At 39.0% G+C, this 15,202-nt stretch overlaps 1 protein-coding gene and 1 long non-coding RNA gene across 3 annotated transcripts in view; one reads left to right on the top strand and one right to left on the bottom strand.

Annotated features, from left to right (window-relative positions):
* Nucleotides 1-15,202, top strand: part of FBXL17 (F-box and leucine rich repeat protein 17) — a 510,317-nt gene that overhangs the window by 281,502 nt on the left and 213,613 nt on the right. The window lies entirely within an intron of this gene.
* LOC145511698 (uncharacterized) overlaps nucleotides 6,217-15,202 on the bottom strand; it is a 30,999-nt gene continuing 22,013 nt past the window's right edge. The window contains exons 3-5 of one of the 2 annotated variants that reach the window (XR_014058079.1): nucleotides 9,167-9,280; nucleotides 8,045-8,210; nucleotides 6,217-6,440 (exon numbers count right to left, since the gene is read on the bottom strand). This is a non-coding gene — a long non-coding RNA (uncharacterized LOC145511698). Of the gene's footprint in view, nucleotides 6,441-8,044; nucleotides 8,211-9,133; nucleotides 9,281-15,202 lie in introns of those variants that run through there. The other variant, XR_014058080.1, reaches the window with a different exon arrangement.

Here is a 15,202-nt window from a genome sequence, read left to right as displayed (position 1 = left end):
TACTATATTGTTTCCTCATCTTCATCTGCTGAGTCTTCCACATAGAACACGGTAATTCATTTTTATGTTTTGATTGTTCTTCATTTTCTCTTGTGTACTGTTTTTCGTGGTAGGTTTTGTCTTCAGTTTAGATCCCTGTAGATAATATCTTATCATTGAAAGTAGTTAAAGTCATGAGTTACATTTTCTTTTATATAGCTTATGTCTCACATCTTCATAGATATTTCAAAAAGTAAGGAGGGTGGTCACCGATGTTTAAAATACTCTTCTCTTCCCCCCTTTACCCACTTTAGCTCTGAAATTTCAAAACCAATGCCGTTCAGTCTTTATGCATTAGGCATGATTTCTCCCTAAGTTTTGTGTTCCAAATGTAGTGGTATATACACAATTTTTCATTTTTTAGTTTATCCTTTTTACTCTGCCATTTAACCAGCTATTGCTATGAAATTGCATTAAAATATAGCTTTACTGGTATTTCTAGCTTTAATAACTTGACTTAGGACTAAAAGTGTTCTTTCTGAACTAAAAGTATGTGTAAATGAAAAAAGGGCTATCATAAAAGGAGCACATGTTTTTCAGTAATTTTTAATGTGATTTTACTTTTTTAAAAAGTCTTTTTTCACTTCAGGTATGGTCCTTTTTTTGTTTAGCTCTATAATATTTTTCTGCTAAAAGCAACGTATTTCATGTCGAGAAGGTTGAGTGCCCCTTAGTTTGCCTCTAAGACGTCTGAAATATTTCTAACGCAAAAGAGTTAATGGGGAATGAGTTGGTGGTTAAGATTAAAATATGGCTGAGGACTCTTTGTCATCCTCTCTAGGAATATTTCTGCAGATCATGACATTGTAACTGTTCTTGACTTGCTTTTGCTCCTACTTGAATTTGCAGTAATAACTCTTTCATTTATATCATATTTTGGGAGGGTTTGGGGGTGTCAGTAAGAATTCTTTAAGTGCTCTTGCTTTTTATGTTTTGTCAAGTGAGCTCTCTTAAACTTTAGTTTGGTAAAATCAGGTATTAGGGAATATAGATGATGACTGTTTTTAGACATGTTAGATCTCAGCTGAAGTTTATTTAGACAAGTGTCACAGGCATAAAGATTATGGATAAAGATCAGGGCCAAGGAGGCATTTGGGAATCATTCAGGAAGAGTGATGTACACATCACTTGGGATAAATGAGGTTACCCCATTCAAGGGAGCTGAGGGAATTCCTCTAACACGTGTTAAGAGACTAAGAAACAAGAAGAAGGAGAACCAATCTGATGCTGCCAGAGAGAAGACGGCTTCATGAATGGGCTATTTCACAGAACTAGATGTTGCAGAAGATGGTTGGGATAAGATCCTGAGATAGACTCAGGAGATTGTATGATTTTAGGCAGTTCTGCTGGAGTATAATCTAATATGTGTAGGATGGAAACTAGATTATGATGTATCAATGAGTAAATGAAAGGTGAGACAGAAAAGACAGCAAGTTTAAATGCCTTGGCCTGTACTCAAGAAGGTGAAAGGAAAACGTCACAATGACTTTGGGGTAAAATAGAATAAGGGAGGTTCCTTTTAGAATTTGAGACACTTGAGCGGGGAGACACACAGGAGAGAGGCCGGGGGACGGGAACGAGGAGGGCACCGTGGCCACGCCTGGGGTAGGGCAAGTAAGGGTTCCGACCACTGGTTCCTGCGTGTGGAGATTCTTCCCCCTGCCAAAAACAAGCTCAGACACCTGCAGCTGGGTGTCCTGCAGGTCAGCTCAGTTCTGACACTGTTTACCCAGAGTAGCATCGGATTCCAAACTGAAGGATGTGGTCCTGGAAGACTGCCCTTCTCTTTAGATGCCAGTGGCATCCAACCCCAGGCTGTTACCCGTGCTTCTGAGTGACTTGGCTACATATTGGAGGTTCTAATGTCCCCCCTCAGTGGGTTCAATTAATTTGCTAGATCAGCTCACAGAGCTCAGAGAAGCATTTTACCTGCTAGATAACTGGTTTATTATAAAAGAATGTAACTGGGGAACAGCCAGGTGGAAGAGATGCACAGGGGAGAGGCCGAGGAGCTCCCATACCATACGGCTACTTGCCCCAGGTCTCCACATGCTCACCACCCCAGAAGCTCCACTGACACCATCCTATTGGATTTTTATGGGGCTTCATTAATTTGGTTCAGTTCAGCTCAGTTCAGTTCAGTCGCTCAGTCATGTCCGACTCTTTGTGACCCCATGAATCGCAGCACGCCAGGCCTCTCTGTCTATCACCAACTCCCGGAGTCTACCCAAACCCATGTCCATTGAGTCAGTGATGCCATCCAACCATCTCATCCTCTGTCGTCCCCTTCTCCTCCTGCCCCCAATCCTACCCAGCATTAGGGTGTTTTCCAATGAGTCAACTCTTCGCATGAGGTGGCCAAAGTATTGGAGTTTCAGCTTCAACATCAGACCTTCCAATGAACAGCCAGGACTGATCTCCTTTAGGATGGATTGATTGGATCTCCTTGCAGTCCAAGGGACTCTCAAGAGTCTTCTCCAACACCACAGCTCAAAAGCATCAATTCTGCGTGCTCAGCTTTCTTCACCGTCTAACTCTCACATCCATACATGACCACTGGAAAATCCATAGCCTTGACTAGACGGACTTTTGTTGGCAAAGTAATGTCTCTGCTTTTAAATATGCTATCTAGGTTGGCCATAACCTTCCTTCCAAGGAGTAAGCATCTTTTAATTTCATGGCTGCAATCACCATCAGCAGTGACTTTGGAGCCCCCCAAAATAAAGACTGACACTGTTTCCACTGTTTCCCCATCTATTTCCCATGAAGTGATGGGACCAGATGCCATGATCTTAGTTTTCTGAGTGTTGAGCTTTAAGCCAACTTTTTCCACTCTCCTCTTTCACTTTGATCAAGAGGCTCTTTAGTTCTTCTTCACTTTCTGCCATAAGGGTGGTGTCATCTGCATATCTGAGGTTATTGATATTTCTCCTGGAAATCTTGATTCCAGCTTGTGTTTCTTCCAACCCAGCGTTTCTCATGATGTACTCGGCATATAAGTTAAATAAGCAGGGTGACAACATACAGCCTTGACGTACTCCTTTTCCTATTCAGAACCAGTCTGTTGTTCCATGTCCATTTCTAACTGTTGCTTCCTGACCTGCATACAGGTTTCTCAAGAGACAGGTCAGATGGTCTGGTATTCCCATCTCTTTCAGAATTTTCCAAAGTTTATTGTGATCCACACAGTCAAAGGCTTTGGTATAGTCAATAAAGCAGAAATAGATGTTTTTCTGGAACTCTCTTGCTTTTTCGATGATCCAGCGGATATTGGCAATTTGATCTCTGGTTCCTCTGCCTTTTCTAAAACCAGCTTGAACATCTGGAAGTTCACGGTTCACGTATTGCTGAAGCCTGGCTTGGAGAATTTTGAGCATTACTTTGCTAGCATGTGAGATGAGTGCAATCGTGCGGTAGTTTGAGCATTCTTTGGCATTGCCTTTCTTTGGGATTGGAATGAAAACTGACCTTTTCCAGTCCTGTGGCCACTGCTGAGTTTTCCAAATTTGCTGGCATATTGAGTGCAGCACTTTCATAGCATCATCTTTCAGGATTTGAAATAGCTCAACTGGAATTCCATCACCTCCACTAGCTTTGTTCGTAGTGATGCTTTCTAAGGCCCACTTGACTTCACATTCCAGGATATCTGGCTCAAGGTGAATGATCACACCATCGTGATTATCTGGGTCGTGAAGATTTTTTGTACAGTGCTTCTGTGTATTCTTGCCACCTCTTGTTAATATCTTCTGCTTCTGTTAGGTCCATACCATTTCTGTCCTTTATCGCGCCTATCTTTGCATGAAATGTTCCTTTGGTATCTCTCATTTTCTTGAAGAGATCTCTAGTCTTTCCCAATCTGTTGTTTTCCTCTATTTCTTTGCATTGATTGCTGAGGAAGGCTTTCTTATCTCTCCTTGCTATTCTTTGGAACTCTGCATTCAAATGGGAATATCTTTCCTTTTCTCCTTTGCCTTTCGCTTCTCTTTTCTTCCCAGCTATCTTTAAGGCCTCCTCAGACAGCCATTTTGCTTTTTTGCATTTCTTTTCCATGAGGATTGTTTTGATCCCTGTCTCCTGTACAGTGTCACTAACCTCTGTCCATAGTTCATCAGGCACTCTGTCTATCAGATCTAGTCCCTTAAATCTATTTGTCACTTCTACTGTATACTCATAAGGGATTTGATCTAGGTCGTACCTGAATGAACTAGTGGTTTTCCCTACTTTCTTCAATTTAAGTCTGAATTTGGCAATAAGCAGTTCATGATCTGAGCCACAGTCTGCTCCCGGTCTTGTTTTTCCTGACTGTATAGAGCTTCTCCATCTTTGGCTGCAAAGAATATAATCAATCTGATTTCGGTGTTGACCATCTGTTTATGTCCACGTGTAGAGTCTTCTCTTGTGTTGTTGGAAGAGGGTGTTTGCTATTACCAGTGCATTCTCGTGGCAAAACTCTATTAGCATTTGCCCTGCTTCATTCTGTACTCCAAGGCCAAATTTGCCTGTTACACCAGGTGTTTCTTGACTTCCTACTTTTGCATTCCAGTCCCCTATAATGAAAAGGACATCTCTTTTGGGTGTTACTTCTAGAAGGTCTTGTAGGTCTTCATAGAACCATTCAATTTCAGCTTCTTCTGTGTTACTGGTCAGTGCATAGACTTGGATTACTGTGATATTGAAGGGTTTGCCTTGGAAATGAACAGAGATCATTCTGTCGTTTTTGAGATTGCATCCAAGTACTGCCTTTAGGACTCTTTTGTTGACCATGATGGCTACTCCATTTCTTCTAAGGGATTCTTGCCCACATTAGTGGATATAATGGTCATCTGAGTTAAATTCACCCATTCCAGTCCATCTTAGTTCACTGATTCCTAGAATGTCGACGTTCACTCTTGCCATTTCCTGTTTGACCGCTTCCAATTTGCCTTGATTCATGGACCTAGCATTCCAGGTTCCTATGCAGTATTGCTCTTTACAGCATCGGACTTTGCTTCTATCACCAGTCACATCCACAGCTGGGTATCGTTTTTGCTTTGGCTCCCTCCCATCATTCTTTCTGGAGTTATTTCTCCACTGACCTCCAGTAGCATATTGGGCACTTACTGACCTGGGGAGTTCATCTTTTAATGTCCTATCTTTTTGCCTTTTCATACTGTTCATGGGGTTCTCAAGGCAAGAATACTGAAGTGGTTTGCCATGCCCTTCTCCAGTGGACCACATTCTGTCAGACCCCTCCACCATGACCCATCCTCTTGGGTGGCCCCACACGGCATGTCTTAGTTTCATTGAGATACTTTGAGATTTCATTGAGATTACTTTGGTACCACTGATTAAATCATTTAGACCTTCAGCCCCTCTCTCCCCTTCCGGGAAAGAGGTTGGGACAGAAGGTTCCAGTCCTCTAATGACAGGGTTGATTAGGAGAATCAACCAGGAGGAGGCCAGGAGGGCCATCAGCCCTTTCCTTAAATGGGATCCAAAAGTCACCTTACTAACATAACAAAAGACAAATTTGTATCTCTCAGTGCTTTGGGAATTCTAAGGATTTTAGGAGCTCTGTGCCAGCAAGGAGGGAGGAGGGTGAAGTATTTGTTTCTTAACTGTGTATCACAGGGTCCCTGGGGGCTGGGGAGATGAGGCTTGGGGAGCCTGCGTGCAGAGCCACTCCCTCTGCGGCTCCAGGGCCAGCTCCGAGGGGGCGGGCTGGTTCCCAGCGCACCCTGCCACGGGGCTGTGGATGCGGATGGTGTCTTGGCATCGGGTTGGTGTCAGTCTGGATCTCGGTTGAAATTGGCCCAAAGCGGAATTCATGCCCTTCAATGAAGTCAGCCTCACAACTGAAGATGCCAGCCAGGAGGTGAAGGGTTCTGATTTCAAGCAGACATGACACAGATGGGCTTTTGTTTTTCAAATGTTATTGAGTCCTGAAGCCAGTACTTCCTGTCACAAGTTTTGCTTCCTTGTCTTTTACCTGAGAACTTCATACAGACTGATTGAGTATAATCGAATCATAAACATCTTAATGCCTATAGTCCTACTTAAATAAAAACAGGATATTTATTGAAACGCATGTTTCAGCAATCAAGCCGTAAGTTACACCATGGGGATTTGAGTGGGAGCACTGAGCTTGTCCTAGTGCCATCTATGGATGGTAGTGCATTTTATCTCAGCAACATGAAATGTTTTCACAAATTGATCTTTTATTTTATGAAATTTTATCTCAAGGTGCTTTGCATTCTAATTAGCTCAGAGAACTCTTTCCAGTCAACAGCATTTGGTTGGTTTTAAAAGAAAAGTGTTGTGGTAATGCCTTATCTGCTCCATCTGCAAAATTACTGAATTGCTTCTTTGTTGTTGTTGTCAGGATTCACTTTTATTCACAGTGAAGTTTCCTTAAAATCCTCCTGCAAATTAAAATTGCATTTCCCAGTGGTAGTTATATGGTAGTGGGTATCCTGGATTTGGGCCTCTCTATTTTAGAAGGTCTTTATGCTCTGCTGCACTCGAACTATTCAGCCCTAAATTATCTTAATCTCACGAGTCGGGATAATAAGGACCAAGGTTAGTAAAAACTGTCCAGAGTAAACTCTATATTTTTAATTAAGTGACATTAACTTAGATATCTTTATATCTATGTTTCCAGAAATGCTGAGATCCTTGCCACTGAGATTTGGTTTACCCTAATGACTATACTAATGAGTACTGTTTTGATTTATGCAATAGGAATGACAGTAGGCGAAGCAGATGCCTCGTGTGAAATGGGTTGAAAGCGTAGGTAGTGATAAAGTACACCCTTGTTGAATAAACCCTGTTCAGGTGTAGTTTTTCAGCTTTCATGTTACAGCAATTTCTTTCTTTACGCTCTTATGAAAAGCTCTTTGCACTTACTAGCACAAAAGGTAAGATTTTTCGTAATGGGGAAGACCTGTTAAAAGTACTTTTAAAAGTTAACGTCTCTGAACCTAATGTGGTTTTTCAAAGACACCCACACTTTGTGAGGATGAATGCAGTTCTGAAAGAAACTACATTAACCTGATCAGAGCCTTAAGATTAGATGTGTTATTGAATCTTTTGCAGAATCTGCCTTTGCAGGGCCTAATTGGATATAAGAGAATGAGATAGTGAATATAGTAATCTGTGATTAGATTTCCAACATTGATAGATTCATTTATAGATCTGTTATAAGGAGAAAAGCTGTTACTTAGCTGCTGTTTTAATGCATAATACTTTAATTTGAAATGTATGCCATGTGTCCAAAGAATTATCTTAGGACAGCAATAGAGAAAGAATCAAGCAACTTATTTAGGTGGGTAATTCTCTTCATAAGAATAGTCTGCACATTAGTTTTGTTGTTTGACCGCTGGAGTGCTGTCCAGCTTCACAGTAATATCTAGTGGGGTCTGGAATATGAAGTGGGAAAGTCACTTATCAGCACTTGGTTTCAGTCATCTGCGTGAAGAAGGTTATGAAATTAGAAAGATGTATGTGGGCGTCTTCAGCTCTCACTTCTTCCTCCAGCTGTGTGGGCCATGGCACCCTTTGAAACCAAGAAAAGGAAGACAGCTTTCTTGACTGAGTCGAACCACTGGGGAGGGGTGAGGGGAAGGAGCAGGAAAAATAAAGTAATCGTCCTTTTGTCAGTGTATCAGCAGGAAGTTTAGTTTACCTCTGTGATTTTCTGACTTACGGGTTATAGAATCTAGCTTTTTAATGAGAATAATTTCATTTGCAACTGTCTCCTGTGGGTTCTTATTTTCTGTTTAGGCCTACTGTTGGTATGGTGCATATACATGAAAACACAGTAAAAAGAGATAACACAGAATTATCCATTTAAAAATGATTTTCCCCTGGTTTCTTTGCACACAGCCATCATTCATATACCTTACCTTCTTGACATCAAAAAGTATTTCCTTAATGTTCCTATTTTCAAAATGAAATGAGCGTCTAGAGCAGCCTTAGTATAAGTCAACCTGGGTCAGCCGTGTCCTCCTCAGTCTTCAGTATCCACCTTTTAAAATACATGCTCTGCAGAATAACGTAGGTGTAACATGGGAAAGGAAAGCAAAGGATGTAGCAGTAGTAATAAGCATGATTCAGTTGTAAATTTTAGAAGATGTTCTCCATATAGTTTTTTCCTGTTTCTCTTACTTTCTGCCGCCAAAATAGCAAAATTCCTGTGAAAAGTATCAAAATATTTCTTGCTGTAGACCATGGTGTGTGTGTGTGTGTATGTGCCTAAGTAATATCACACTCAGACCTTCAGGCATTTGTTTTAACAAAAATCTTATGATCTTGTTTTCAGCAGAATCAAATATTCTTTAAATGTTTCCTTACATCATTCCAAGGCCAAGAGTATTCCAATTGTCCCCGTAAGCTGCCACGAATATATGTTTAAAAATTTTTTTTGGTGAAAACCGTGTCAGGGTTTCCATGTAAACGCTATTTTCCAGGCATCCATTACTCAGCATAGGTTCTAAACATTCATTTTGGGCTAACACTTGTCAAAAAAAAGTCTGTTAGCAATTAGGAATATTTGTATTTCACTTGTGTAAAGAAAACTTACATTTTTTTTCTGGCTTTAACAAAAACTTCATTGACTCAAAGTATTTCATAGTACTTTCATGATGATTTACTTTTGATATTTTGGTAGAATAAGTATGTCAAACTATTTAACTGAAAATTGAATGTTATATGTATATTGTAATTACTGCACACTTTTTAATGAGACATGTTAGATTACACAGGCAAAAACAGCAACTTGATGATATTTTATATGCTGAATGAATCATAAAGAATTGAAAAAATAATATCAGAGTGCTGTTTTCTTCAAGCACCTTAGGCTATCTGGAAATATGAGTTAAATGTGAAATGTCAACATGAAGTAAAATAAGTGAAGTAGTACAGCAGCTGTTAACTGTCAGTAAATGTCCAAGAATAATTACCAGAAATGAAAATTGCAATTTGAGAAAATGTGCTCCTACCTAATGGAAATCTCACCACATGATTTGTTAGATGATAATCTGTTTTTCAGAGTAATGTGCTAGCCCATAACTTAGAATTGGCTATATTTTGATTTTTTAACAAGAAATGACACATATTTGTAAGTGCCAATCAAATCTGTGTTACTTGCCCAAATGCTGGTTTACTTTCCATTCTTGGGTGCAGGTATCCTCAGTATAATGAACTCTGGAGGAGCGGATCCAAGTTTGTGGAGCCTACCACTTTTATAATCTTCCCTCCACTCCTTAAGAAATAAAACACAAAATTACAAATAAAAAATTAGGCTCTAAATGTGCAATAGTCTAAATAACTATTACAATATCTTATGAAAGCTTAGGACCCTGCAACTGTAATGCTAGGACTGCTCCCAGGCCTTGGAAGGGCTCATGCAAGCTAGAGTCCCTCAGTCTTATAGATGACAGAAGCTAACATTCTTGTCGACATGATTATTCTGTTAGGCTTTTGTTTTCCTGTGTATAACAGTAATTTTTCTCATTTTACCACTTACTTTGAGTGCTTTAGCATTTTTAACTGAAAATTTAATGTTATAGTCAATTCATTCATTCAGTATTCACTGAGTGATCAATTATTGAACTAATACTTATAAAGTGCAATGCTTACTAATAGGAACATAATGATATATATGTTCCTGGAGAGAATATAAAAGAAGAACACATAGAACAATAAATTGATATGAGGTAGATATTATCTGTTTAACATGACTGAAATATACTATAGTTAGTACCTGAAAAACAAACAACTGTATCAGGGAAGGAACACAGCCCCACCCATCAGCAGACAATTGGATTAAAGATTTACTGAGCATGGCCCCGCCCACCAGAGCAAGACCCAGTTTCCCTATAGCCAGTCCCTGCTATTAGGAAGCTTGCGCAAGCCTCTTACCCTCATCCATCAGAGGGCAGAGAGAAGATGCAAGAACTCCAGTTCCACAGCCTCCAGAACAAAAACCAGAATCACCAAAGGCTAATCAAAATGATCAAATGGATCACAGCCTTGTGTAACTCAATGAAACTATGAGCCATGCCACCCAAGACGGACGAGTCATGGTAGAGAGTTCTGACAAACCGTGGTCCACTGGAGAAGGGAATGGCAAACCACTTCAGTATTCTTGCCTTGAGAACCCCAAGAACAGGATGAAAAGGGAAAAAGAGGAAACTGAAAGGTGACCCCTCCCCCCAACCCGAGACGGCAGGTGTCCAATATGATACTGGGGAAGACTAGAGAAATAGCTTCAGAAAGAATGAAGAATCTAGGCCAAAGCACAAACAATGCTCAGCTGGGGATGTATCTGGTGGTGAAAGTAAAGAACGATGCCAAGAGATAGAAGAAATCAATAGAATGGGAAAGACTAGAGGTCTCTCCAAGAAAATTGAAGCTACCAAGGGAAAATTCCATGCAAAAACGGGCACAAGAAAGGACAGAACGGTAAGGACCTAACAGAGCAGAAGAGATTAAGAAGAGGTGGCAAAAATACACAGAAGAGCTGTACATAAAAGGTCTTAGTGACCCAGATAACCACAGTGGTGTGGTCACTCACCCAGAGCCAGGCATCCTGGAGTGTGAAGTCAAGTGGGCCTTAGGAAGCATTAATACACACAAAGATAGTGGAGGCGATGGAATTCCAGCTGAGCTATTTCAAATCCTAAATGATGATGCTCTTTTAAAGTGCTATATTCAGTATGGCAGCAAATTTGGAAAACTCAGCAGTGGCTGTAAGACTGGAAAAGGTCAGTTTTCATTCCAATCCCAAAGAAGAGCAATGCCAACAAATGTTCCAACTACTGTACAATTGCACTCATTTCACACGCTAGCAAGGTAATGCTCAAAATCCTCCAAGTTAGGCTTCAGCAGTCTGTGAACCGAGAACTTCCAAACGTTCAAGCTGGATTTAGAAAAGGCAGAGGAACCAGAGATCAAATTGCCAACATCCGTTGGATCATAAAAAAAGCAAGAGAATTCCAGAGAGAACTCTACTTCTACTGCATTGACTATGCTAAAGCCTTTGACTGTGTGGATCACAACAAACTGGAAAATTCTTAAAGAGATGGGAATACCAGACCACCTTACCCATCTCCTGGGAGACCTGTGTGCAGGTCAATAAGCAACAGTTAGAACTGGACATGGAACAACAGACTGATTCCAAACTGGGAAAGGAGTACATCAAGGCTGTATATTGTCACCCTGCTTATTTAACTTATATGCAGAGTACATCACGTGAAATGCCAGGCTGGATGAAGCACAAATGGAATCAAGATTGCCGGGAGAAATATCAGTAACCTCAGATATGCAGATGATGCCACTCTAATGGCAGAAAGCGAAGAGGAACTGAAGGGCATCTTGATGAAGGTGAAAGAGGAGAGTGAAAAAACTGGCTTAAAACTCAATATTAAAAAAAAACTAAGATCATGGCTGGTCCCACTACTTCATGGCTAATACATGGGGAAAAAGTGAAAACAGTGACAGACTATCTTCTTGGGCTCAAGAATCACTGCAGATGGTGACTGCAGCCACAACATTAAAAGATGTTTGCTCCTTTGAAGAAAATCTTTGAGAAAAGTGAAAGTGGAAGTCACTCAGTCATGTCTGACTTTTGCGACCCCATGGACTATACGGTCCATGGAATTCTCCAGGCCAGCTATGAGAAACCTAGACAGCATATTAAAAAGCAGAGACATCACTTTGCCGACAAAGGTCCATATAGTCAAAGCTGTGGTTTGATGCTGAAGCTGAAGCTCCAATTCTTTGGCCACCTGATATGAAGAGCAGACTCTTTGGAAAAGACCCTGATGCTGGGAGACATTGAGAGCGGGAGGAGAAGGGGACGACAGAGGATGAGATGGTTGGATGGCATCACCGACTCAATGAACATGAATTTGAGTAAACTCCATGAGATAGTGAAGGACAGGGAAGCCTGGAGTGCTGCAGTCCATGGGGTTACAAAGAGTTGGACACAACTTAGTGACTGAACAAAACAATTACCTAAAAAATCCATATTGGTATGATAATGATCATAGACTTTTCTGTTATGTAAATTATTAATGTTATCCATCACATTTCTTTTAGAATATTTGTTCAACAAACATGAGATAAGTCTAGATCATGTATTTTAAGACATCTATTTAAAACATTGTGTAGATTCAGTTATATGGTATTGTGACCTTTATTGTAGATACAAGATGAAAATTAATAATTCATTTCACAGAATGGACTGAACAATTTCATTTGTAAAATATATTTTTTACTTTAAACTATTATTTAACTTTTGTGTTTAAATGCTTGGTGCTCATTTTTAAGATCCAAATGTTCTATTTAATTTCAGATAATTCTCATTTGCTTTCATATAGTAATCAGAAAATCTAAAGGCATTTTTGTTGTGTTTTGAATAGTTGAGGATAATAGTGAGAAATTCTTAAATCCCCCTTCAGATAAATCATAAAATAAGTGATAGCTTTGTGAAAATGTGCAAGTTTGTGTAAGTGATAATAAAATGGTGGAAAATTGTAATTACCTCCCTTCCAAAATGATATATAATTAAAAGAACACTTTAATAGTCTGACACTGTCCTTAAATTTTAGATGTAAATTATATGCTTAAACCTATTTTATATTCTACTATATTCAGGAAAATTAATATATAGGTAATTTTAAAAAATTATATTATAGTCCTCTAGAATTATATGTTTTTTGAAGTCACTGTAGGATGGAAATTATAATTATTATGATGGATCCTTTTATTTATCTTCTGATAAGGCAGTGGGGGTCACATGCATGTGTAAGGCCATGCCAAGTATATATATCCCAGACTCTTTAAGTTAAAAAATATTGAAAAGGTAATCTATATATTTGGTTTTTATGTTAAAAAACAACTTTAATGTTTATTAAATCTTGGATATTAAAAGTGTTTCTTTAGCCCGACATAGTGACTTCGTAACAGTTTTAGTGGAGTGTGAATGATCTCTGAGATTTCATAGCCTTCCTATAACCAGTGTCATGACATCTCTCTTATTCTCAATGAAGACCTTTTGGGTTTGGAGTCTGAAGATCCATAACTTGGTCTGCTCAGTTTCTCTTCCTTCCTTCCCCTTTTCAGCATTTGGACGGATTGCTTTCCAGTAAGGATATCAGTGAAAATTCCTTTCTGAAACCTGATCTTCAATCCTTCCCAGTCTGCTTTTTGAATCCTTTCGTCCCTAGGTTCCCTCAGTATTTGCCTTGACAAACATTCCTTACTCGTATGAGACTCTACGTGTAATGTTAGAATTTCCAGTTTAGAGAGCCCTGGTCGTTTTATTTCACTTTTCTCACTTTTTAAAAAAATTTATCCTCATCACCTCTTGCTTAAGAGGAGTTTTGCCCTGAAACTCCACAAAGTTACTAGAAAACGGAACCCTTTTAAACCCTAAGTTTAGAATCTTTTCTTTCATGTTCGATCCAATTATTTTTCTTGCTTTCCCATCTATCAGGCAGTATACGTCATGTAACTGATGGCCTATTTTCTAGGGTTCAGTAGCCAATCATATACCTTGAATTATTACCTTGGAGAATGAGAGGGTAATTAGAAGCAAAATTTATTAAATTTAAATTGTCTTTCCCATCTGTAAAAATTCACAATAGGTCATTCTGTGGTTACAACATGCAAGGAGTTAATTGCCATGTTGTGTTTTTGAATTCCAAGTTTTACCATTATAAAATATAACCAAAAATTAGCAGTACTTTCCAAATTAAAAATGTTCATATTTTTTGACACAGAATTCCATTTCAAGGTGTTTATCTAAGAGATAAACTCTCATGTAGGTGAAATAATATTTAAGAATATTTGCTGTATGTGTTATTTGTATGTCCAATGTACACTTTAAAAAGTTCTATATATGGAAAGTTTTAAAACAAAATGCCAAAACAGCATATGGTATTTATAGGCAGACAAATTGCATCTATACACATGCATATGTATATGTGTGTGTGTATATATATATGTAGGATACACATATATGTATACACACATATGGCATATATTTGTAAATGCATAGATTATCTCTGGAAGGCTACTCAAGAAATTGCTAGTAGCATAGCTGGTCTCCAGGGAAAGATACTGGGCATCTAGGGATAGAAGAGGGAGGAAGACTTCATTTTCACTATCTTATTGTTGTATCATCTAAATGTAATGCCTATCTAGTAGTAAATAGAATGTTTAAAATTAAAATTATGTTTAAAAAGTTAAAATTAAAAAGAAGCAGCCCAGTTGAGAACCTCTGACAAAAAGAAGCGGTAGAAAGGAAGACTTCTCTGAACAGGTTAAGCCTAGGAAGCCTGAGATAAAAACCATCCAGCCTTTTACGTCTTGACTGTGTCTACAATGCCAGTGCTGTACTGGAAGTTTCCGTGTGGACGAGAGTGCACTAAATCTGACAGAGCTCAGAAACACAGCTTGCATTACGGTAATGTGTTATTCCAGCCTAAATGAATAACTTAGCGCCATATAGGAATTTGATTTCCATGAGTTTATTCCAAAGAGACTTTTCAGTTTTACTCTAAGTACAAAATCATTTCTCAAGTGCTCAGGTTGGGGCTGGGTCCAAGCTGTAATGATCCAGATGAAGTGTTGCCCTGGGGAGCCCCGCCAGACCTTCGCTGGGCACCCTCAAATGCCCCTCTCCTCCATGACCATAACCAGGGCTCCCTTGTCTTGGATTTTCATTTCATTTCTTCTGTTTTGACTTCATAGACCAGACTGAGCTCAGTTCCCAAGAGACACGGGGAAATGAGTGCTCATTATCTGCACTACAAATGGTGAGACTATTGCTCAGACAGTGAAACTTGATGGGTTCATAAAAGAATATTATGTCTATGCAGAATACCTCAGAATAGAATAAAAAGCACAGTAAGTGATTGACATAAATATACGTGTGTCTACAGTATATATTAGTAAACAGGACTACAATATTAGGGGCTAGAAGGAATCTAGTTCATATTTAAAATATCAAGTAAAAATTATCTTCACAATTATGAATCTTTAAACAGTATTATTGCTTCTCAATATATGACATGCAAACATACCACATCATTTTTATTGCCAAAAAGGAAAAAAATAATTAAAACTATAAAAAGCTGTTCTTAGTGTCATTTTAATGTGTCTTTGTTATTGCCAT

This window comes from Giraffa tippelskirchi, chromosome 6 (assembly GCF_054371585.1).
Source record: "Giraffa tippelskirchi isolate mGirTip1 chromosome 6, T2T-mGirTip1v1.2.pri, whole genome shotgun sequence".
Lineage (NCBI taxonomy): Eukaryota > Metazoa > Chordata > Mammalia > Artiodactyla > Giraffidae > Giraffa > Giraffa tippelskirchi.
Note: the sequence above shows the minus strand (reverse complement) of the source record. Positions and strands in the feature narration are given on the sequence as shown.